At 37.0% G+C, this 8654-nt stretch overlaps 1 protein-coding gene across 1 annotated transcript in view; it reads right to left on the bottom strand.

Annotated features, from left to right (window-relative positions):
• The window catches only part of LOC109430601 (triple functional domain protein), a gene marked incomplete in the record, with an annotated part of 231873 nt that overhangs the window by 9782 nt on the left and 213437 nt on the right, over positions 1-8654 (bottom strand).

Genomic DNA, 8654 nt, shown 5'->3' on the forward strand with positions numbered 1-8654 from the left:
ATTGTTGTTATCGTTGCTATGCATAGTTCCCGTTTGTTACCGTTGCCGTGACTGAGAATGCACGTACAGGGGATAGACAAAATAATCGGGACAGGTTAAATTTTCACTTTTCAAAAATTGTTCAACTAGCTGTAACATTTTGAAATATTTATATTCTTAAATTTTTACTGTAAGTTCATCAACTAGTTGTATATCAGTGATCCGAATTTGGGAAAAGTCGGGCAATTTTCCACGAAGTTGTAAAAATTCTTGAAAAAGGTACATAAAATTATCCGATAGCCAACTTTGAGCTATTATATCTCCGGATTTAATGAACCGATTGCAATGAAATTTTGACCATTCATGACTTATATAATTAATTCTGAAAAACATTTGACTTAACTTGAAATTTTTAACAATTAGCAAAAGTTATAGCGGTTTTATTTTTCTCACGATTTTTTTTTATCAATTTGGTCTATTTTTAATATGCATTCCATTACTTTTTCAATTTGTTGGCGGCTTTTTTGTTACTTTCCTTCAATACACATTTATATATAAGTCAATTAGAAGGAAATTAAATGAACTATAATTTGCATCTTGAATTTTGGAATTATGTTGAAGTTTTGGATAATTTGGTGTTTTATTAGAAAAATAATCTAACCGTTATAATTTTCTTCCGTGTTAAGAATTTTAAGTAATTAAGTTAGGTCAACGGTCATTGATCATTATATAAGTCATAAATGTTCAAAATTTCATTGCATTCGGTTCATTGAATCCGGAGATATAGCAGCTCAAAGTTGGCTATCGGATATTTTTACTTTTTCCAAGAATATTTATAACTTCGTGAAAAATGACTCGATCTTTCCCAAATTTGGACCACTGATACACAAGTAGTTGATGAAATTACAGTAAAAATTTGAGAATATTAGATGCACTTTTCGAAAAGTTAAAACAAGTTGAACATTTCGTGAAAAGTAAAAATTTTGCCTGTGCCGATCATTTTGTCTATCCCCTGTATATCGGAACAGATTTTAAGGGCCGATTTCTTCACCCTCGCTTAGGCGTTAAGCCAGGTTTAACTATATGGGTAAGCCTGGCTTACGAGTTAAGCCGAGGTGAAGAAATCGGGCCTAAGACAGGCTAAACGTCGCGTTTAGTTCATATCTGTGTGAAATGGACTAAACTAAAGACTTCTGCTTCCTAGCAGGGTGGAGACGCGCTATAGGATTTTCTCTGAAGCTTGTTTTCGCGTGGAAAAGTGATCGACCCCTTAAACACTGTTAATATTCCCTGAAAATGACGGGTGGGAACGAAATCAAATGGAATTTTTCGCGAGTGCATCGTTCATAGCAAAACAAGAATCTGTTCGAAGTTTGTATCAATTTGTTTACCAAGACAAATCCCCTAACACATCTTCCCTTCCCGTATCCAAATTCTTAGTGATTTCTTGTAGTAACGCAGAGAATTCCTCGATTATTGGTCTAAGCGAGAATCACGTCATCACTTCCTTCCCTATCCTTAATTGACCTGCATTCTAACGCGGCCGGCGCTGGTATTGCTTATTGAAAAGTATTGGGATACCAGCATTTATACAATGAGGAGAAGGCTAGTCCCAAGCATCATCTGTTAGTTCTTTGTGTAAATGTAGTTGTCCTTGCAATAACAGGGGAGCAACCGCGGGTGGTCAATCATGCTCATGCTCAATTCAGTATCATAATTTCTATTTTATATAGGTCATTTAGGTATCATAATGTCCATTTTCAGGACAAAGTCTACGCTCCATACAAATTTTCAAATCTTTATGTGAATAAAAGTCTACGGAGGAGGAGGGGGGTCTGAGTTGGCCAAAATAAGTCTATGTAGTTTATGGACGTAGTTTGAAGAAGCTCTCAGTTAAGAGAAGCAGGCTTCGTCCTACTGGGGTATTTCCAGTGCACCTATTAGGCTAGTTTTTTTTATGTGCTTTTTGTTCTTGTGTAGTATGTAACAACAATATTCGTAATAGAAAACTATTATAATCACATAACACACTATGATACAAACTTGATATGTTTTCATCGAGTAATGTCTTATATGTATTATGGGACTGGTGTATCTGATTTGTTCTGTCTTGACTTCTGTTTCCTGTTCCACGATATTATGCTTTTTTTTCTTTGACACAATCATATCAGCTCGTTAAACTCAAATAATTTTAAAGTGTCGATAGATTCGCGTCAACTGGTAGCCCAATTCATTAGTAAGGACATATAAAAACACAAATCATCACCAGCTCGGAATGATATAGCCAGCAAAAAACAGACAAGTTTCCTATAATGACAGAGTTGCTACGTGGAATTTATAAATATTATGATGGTGACTGATGACAGGAGCAGCGATTGAAAAAAAAAACACATTTGCAATAGTGCATACAACGAACCGATTCGGAAGGCCATCTGGCCAAAAATCGAAATCCTCCAAACAAGTCCTAAAGTCGAAGCATGTCGGTGGCGCTTGTCGGAGCCGTTTCGTGGTTCAGAGGTGGAGTTGCATTTCTGTTGCTCCATGAAGCATTCAACTCACTGTCGTTCAGCACAGATCCCCGGCAGCACCAAGGTATAATTAATCACTCCGGAGGGAATCGAAATCGCACCGCGGCGGCAGTCAGCCAACATGATGTTAGGTAACCATGTTCGGCGTGGACATCTCATTAAAGTTTTGGTATGTTGGGTGCGTTTCAGAGGGCCCAAAAAGGAAATGATTAGGAATGAGAGACGGATTAGTTTGGCGACTTGTGTGCATGTATGAACATGTAAAATTAATTAGAAAATTACGAGCGGGCTGTCGCCACTGTTGTTCATTTTTCTGTGCTCGACATGGCGCATGTCAGCGAGACCTGAGGCTGTCATTAATAGGAGTGATTTTTTAGAGTTGATCAGTTTTTAATGTGGCATTGCTAGCAGGTGGTCACATTTATAAATAATGCATACCCATTAGGACGAAAAAGATATAGCACGAGCGCATGTTCTGTTCGATCTCTAATGCAATTGAATTGAATCATATACATACATACACTCTATTCTGTTTTTACACTACTTTTTACGCGATTTAATTTTGTACGACTTTTTTACGCGATTTTCTCGAAGTTACGCGACTTTTTTTTTACACGATATTGGTCATTTGAATTTTTTTGCACGATTTCTAATTTTTTGTTTAGACAAAAGTCTACGAGAGGGAAAGAGGGGTGGGTCTGAGATGGCCACAAATGAGTCATGGATTCGATCCCAGCCCCGGCACTTTCGTCAGTTGCTCTTTCCACCTGAGAGCAGCTGACACTGACCCTCTTCTGAGCCCATGGCTCAAATGCTCAAATGAACCCGGATACCCGGCAACCAGTTCGATAAAGTACAACTAAAATAGAATACATTTAGGCCCTGTACAATGTGTATGTACAAGCTTCCAATTGGAATCGCTCACGCAGTGCCCTAGTGGACAATAGAGCTGTAAATTAGCCCTCTAATACCCAATCCCGCCTTTAGACGGGGTACAGTTTGAGCATTTTTGTAATTTTTGTTTCGTAGAAAATCAAAATTTTTATATTTTTGGCTGATATTTAGGACTGTTTTGTACATCTCAAAATATTTTTTGGCATATTTTGAAGCAAACTTTCATTTTTTAAAATCATTGAAAAAATGATGTTTTCGTCACCTTTCAGAAGTCATTGTTTATTTTGCTTTGAATCGCTACAATTAACATATTTTAAATTTTTCCCAATTCTTTCTATCCTAGTTTAATAGTTTAAGGGAATCGAATACACTCTAAAATTATTTTCCTTAAAATTACACGGAAAATAAAATTTTCTATGAAAAAAAATAAAAATAAAAATATTTCAACAATAATCATAAAATCTCAAAATGTTTTTATCTCAAAAAATCCGTACCCCAAATAGGCTTCCAGGAAAAATATAAAAGTGTGGGAATGTTCAAAAATAAAAATTAGAAAAATCAAAAACTGAAATTCACGAAATCGAGAATTAAAAAGAATCATCTTCCAAAACATGTTTAAATCGATTTTAAATGACGAAAAACGATATTTAGATCAAAATCAAAAATTTGGGTATTAGAGGGTTAGGTTAAGTGATTGAAGAATAAAAAAAAAATAAAAAATAAAAATTCGAAGAGAAACAGTCTAAACTTGCACTAGAGTAGGGTATATGTACCATTCCATGGCCTAATTTGCAAGCCACCTTGACAATTTTGACCATGACTCATGAATTAATAGCACCAGGAATAATATGTTGACCCTATTACACACTCTAAGCAATGCATGTTTCACAAATTGGAAGTAAACTTACGTAAATATTCAAGAATTTACTAAATTAAGTTGAAAAGATTCGATGCGAGGGTATGCAATGTTGGTCTATGGTACAATAATTGGCCTATTAGTGGATACAATGTTGGCCTATTGCTTTCCATGCACTAGAGCCACTTATTATCTCATTTTTTTTTCAATATTTCTGCTGAAGTATTATCTCTGTTTGTGTACCAATCTTACTTTTAAAATACATTTTCGAAGTCAAATTTTCAAAAACTTCAAATAAATCACTTAAACTAAAGTTCTTTTTTAATTTAGTATCGAAAACAACACAACCCTATTATTGTGTTATATTTTTACAATCACCGCACATAAAATCTATCTTTCTGTTCGTTCTTTCTAGTTCTTACGCAAGCAATGTTGTAGACATCACTTTATCGGTGTTGTTGACGTCACTTTACTAATGGGCCAAGGTTTGGGTGCATAGAGAAAAAAATGTCCCCAATATTCGGCCCACATTCAATTTGTAAAATAGGGTAGGACGGGACAAGATGGCCACCCGGGGCAAGTTGAGCACCCCTCTGTTTTACTACTTTTATGATGAATTTTGCCCAAACAAGTTCATAATCCGTTAGAATAATGTTTATCCTGTTTGTAAACCTGATATAAGGTACTTCATAATGAACGAATTAAAAAATATCGTCAAATTAGTCAATAGCATGGATTTTTATCATTTTCTTATAAGAAATCATCAGAATAAAATAAGGTTTTTATGTTAGAATCAAATTTTTACCATAATTCTTGTTATCAGCCAACATTACTAGCTTACTGCAAAGCATTTTAATTTATATTAGGAAATATTTTCTAAAAACAAACATTAAAATTTATTCAATTTTAGTGATTTACCTATGGTGGGGCAAGAAGAGCACCCCTGAGGGGAATATAGAAAATATTTTGAAATTATTGGAATCCACTCAATAGTGCCGAACATAGGTTTCCTCCTCTCTCTCCTCTTCTTGGCGTAACGTCCTCACTAGGACAAAGCCTGCTTCTCAGCTTAGTATTCAATGAGCACTTCCACAGTTTTTAACTGAGAGCTTCCTCTGCCAATGACCATTTTTGCATGTGTATATCGTGTGGCAGGCACGAAGATACTCTATGCCCAAGGAAGTCAAGGAAATTTCCTTTACGAAAAGATCCTGGACCGACCGGGAATCGAACCCGTCACCCTCAGCATGGTCATGCTGAATACCCGTGCGTTTACCGCCTCGGCTATATGGGTCCAGTAACCTCTGAAACTATTTGGTTGCGTAAATACCTAAAAATAAGCAACTTAATAATCGTTTATTGTTTTTCGGGTCATTTTGTATAAAGTATTATAAAATCGCATTTGTTTTATAATTACCGAAAAAAATTATAATTTTAGAACGTGGTACTATAGCTATAAACAAGGTACACTATATCAATCACTGTATGACCAATTTATTGTTAAAATATTGAGATTTTAATGAAGTGCTCTTCTTGCCCCGTAGGGGTGCTCGTCTTGCCCCGTAGCATGTTCGAACTGACCATAAAACATCTTTTTTGTTTAGTCAAATAAATCATCCTTATTGTGAATTTTGAACCCTCCTATGTTTATGGGTGATAGAAAACATGATATAGAAAATAACTATTGAGAGGTGGGTAATTCTCGCTGAGACCGGCCCACTATTTACACCTTGTCTTCAAAAATGTTTAAGGTGTCGATTTTCCGAAAGCCCTCGCCTAAAAAGTAAGAAAAATGCATTTGGTTACTCAAATTGATGGACCCCCCGTTAGTTAGAGCCACAACAATTTTTGCAGACCCCTCGATATTGGTCAAATTGTGGCTCACTTAAACCGTTATAACTCGAAAGTTTCTCCAACAACCACCTCAAAACGAATTGTTGTTGAAAAAAGGAAAGATAGAGCTACTATTTCCAATAATAAAAAGTTGGGTCGGCCATATTGATTTTGGCCGCCATCTTGGATTTTTATACCAAAACATTTTTTTCACCATGAGGGCAACCACCGATTTTCAAAATTTTTGCATTAATTGAAAGCTGGGACATTTATACATAACATATCAAAAAATTGGAGATGTCTTTTTCTTCTTTCAAAAGTTATCTGCCGTTTTGTAAATCATGCCACTTTTGCGCACTGGGCCCGGTGCCGACCGTTTACATAAATGCAGCGTTATTTAGCAGTGTTTACGAATACGAATTTGAATTCTGAACCCACTAATGGAAAGCTGAAGGTTTAAGCTTTTCAAAACACTAAAAAAGTTATGAAAACAATGCCCGCATTATTGAGAAACAGTCAAAAACGGAAACGAACCTCCGATTTGGCCAAATTTTGCGGCACGCGCCTTTGTGTATACATGTAGGCGTAAACTCGGATGCTGTTGCATGTCGTTGCCGATGCGCATGGAAATGTATGGAGAAAAGGTGGCCTAATTTACAAAACTGCAGATAACTTTTGAAAGAAGAAAAAGACATCTCTAATTTTTTGATAAATGTCCCAGCTTTCAGTTAATGCAATAATTTTGAAAATCGGTGGTTGCCCTCATGGTGAAAAAAATGTTTTGGTATAAAAATCCAAGATGGCGGCCAAAATCAATATGGCCGACCCAACTTTTTATTATTGGAAATAGTAGCTCTATCTTTCCTCTTTTCAACAACAAATCGTTTTGAGGTGGTTGTTGGAGAAACTTTCGAGTTATAACGGTTTAAGTGAGCCACCATTTGACCAAAATCGAGGGGTCTGCAAAAATTGTTGTGGCTCTAACTAACGGGGGGTCCATCAATTTGAGTAACCAAATGCGTTTTTCTTAATTTTTAGGCGAGGGCTTTCAGAAAATCGACACCTTAAACATTTTTGAAGACAAGGTGTAAATAGTGGGCCGGTCTCAGCGAGAATTACCCAGGTACTTTGAAAAATTGTGTTAACTTTCAATAAACTCAACGTGATCCTTAAGGTGCTCATCTTGCCCCGCCCTACCCTAATCATTATTCGTTGAAAACAAATATACAAGGTCAAAATAGCATCTTTCACCGTCGCATCAAATGCTCAGTTATTGAAAAGTCAATTCGAAATGTTCCAGAATCATGCTATTTATGATCATGTGTATAGACTACCCACTAAGCCGAAGAATCATGGCGTCTACAAAAGCTAAACAAAGTGACATTTTCATTCAATTTTAATGCTCCAAAGTACTTAAATTGAAACGAAATGTTACAGCTGTTTGGCGCTAACATTTCCGATATCCAGTTATGCGTGTTTGTTTGAGTTTTTAGTTTACGTTGAGATAGGCCGAACGAGGGAACTATGCCAACGAAGCATCCCGATACCCTATCACCATTTCTTTTACTTCGTAATTATCTCGTTTATCCCCATCCATATCTTTAACCTTTCAGGACGCGCGCCATAAAGCAACCGAAACTGCACCGCGCTCGCGCTGTATACGACGAACGAGATTTTTTGGTAGTGTTGTACTTTTTACAACAGCGCGCGTCCTGAAGGGTTAAAGGTCAATTACTCACGGGCTATGTGTATCTACCATCTTTCAACTACACGATACACCGAGAGGCTTTCGCTTACTATTACTCTGCCTGTATCAAGTTTGCTGCCTATCGGCGGTAGGTAGATACAGCATTAAAAGTACAAATTGTCAACCGAGCATACAGTATGTCAACCATGTCAGTAGGCGGAAAAGTCGGAAAACTGTCGAAGAAGAATACCACACAGCATGGAAAGCCGACCCGGCCACACACGATGAACCACCGATCCATCTCCAACCCATCTAACTTCCTACGGGATGACTTTGGTTTGCATTGAAGTTCTTTTTTATATACATATGTACATGTTCCAAGGGGACAATTCACATGGTTTGTTCTACAAGCTAATAAAATGCTTTACGACCATCTCTTATACTGCTACACAGCACATCACACATCATCGACTGGCCCATTTGCTTAGTTTGCTTCCGAGCGATAAACTTTGCCTTTATGGTAATGTGATGGAATTGATTTGGTGCCTAGGCATTTTCCTGTGACTGTCAGTGGATTTATTGACTTGAATATTTTTAAGCGCTCTGTTCGGAATTCTCCACCAAACGACTATAATTAGTTGTGAAAACGTGTGTTAATGTCATAGTGTATAGTGCTTCCGTTCACCCTTTAGAGCGATTTATACCCTATCCTGTGTGCATGCCCTCCTGCCGCAATCGGAGTAAATCAACACGAGAGCAATTAAGCGACAATCATGGAAGCGCAAAGTGGACGACACCACCGACCGTTTCCGTTCCCAACATCCACCGTCGTTCCCTGATGGCGACATGACGATGATGGTTTGGTGATATCGTTTTA

Source organism: Aedes albopictus, chromosome 2, assembly GCF_035046485.1.
Source record: "Aedes albopictus strain Foshan chromosome 2, AalbF5, whole genome shotgun sequence".
Classification (NCBI taxonomy): Eukaryota; Metazoa; Arthropoda; class Insecta; order Diptera; family Culicidae; genus Aedes; species Aedes albopictus.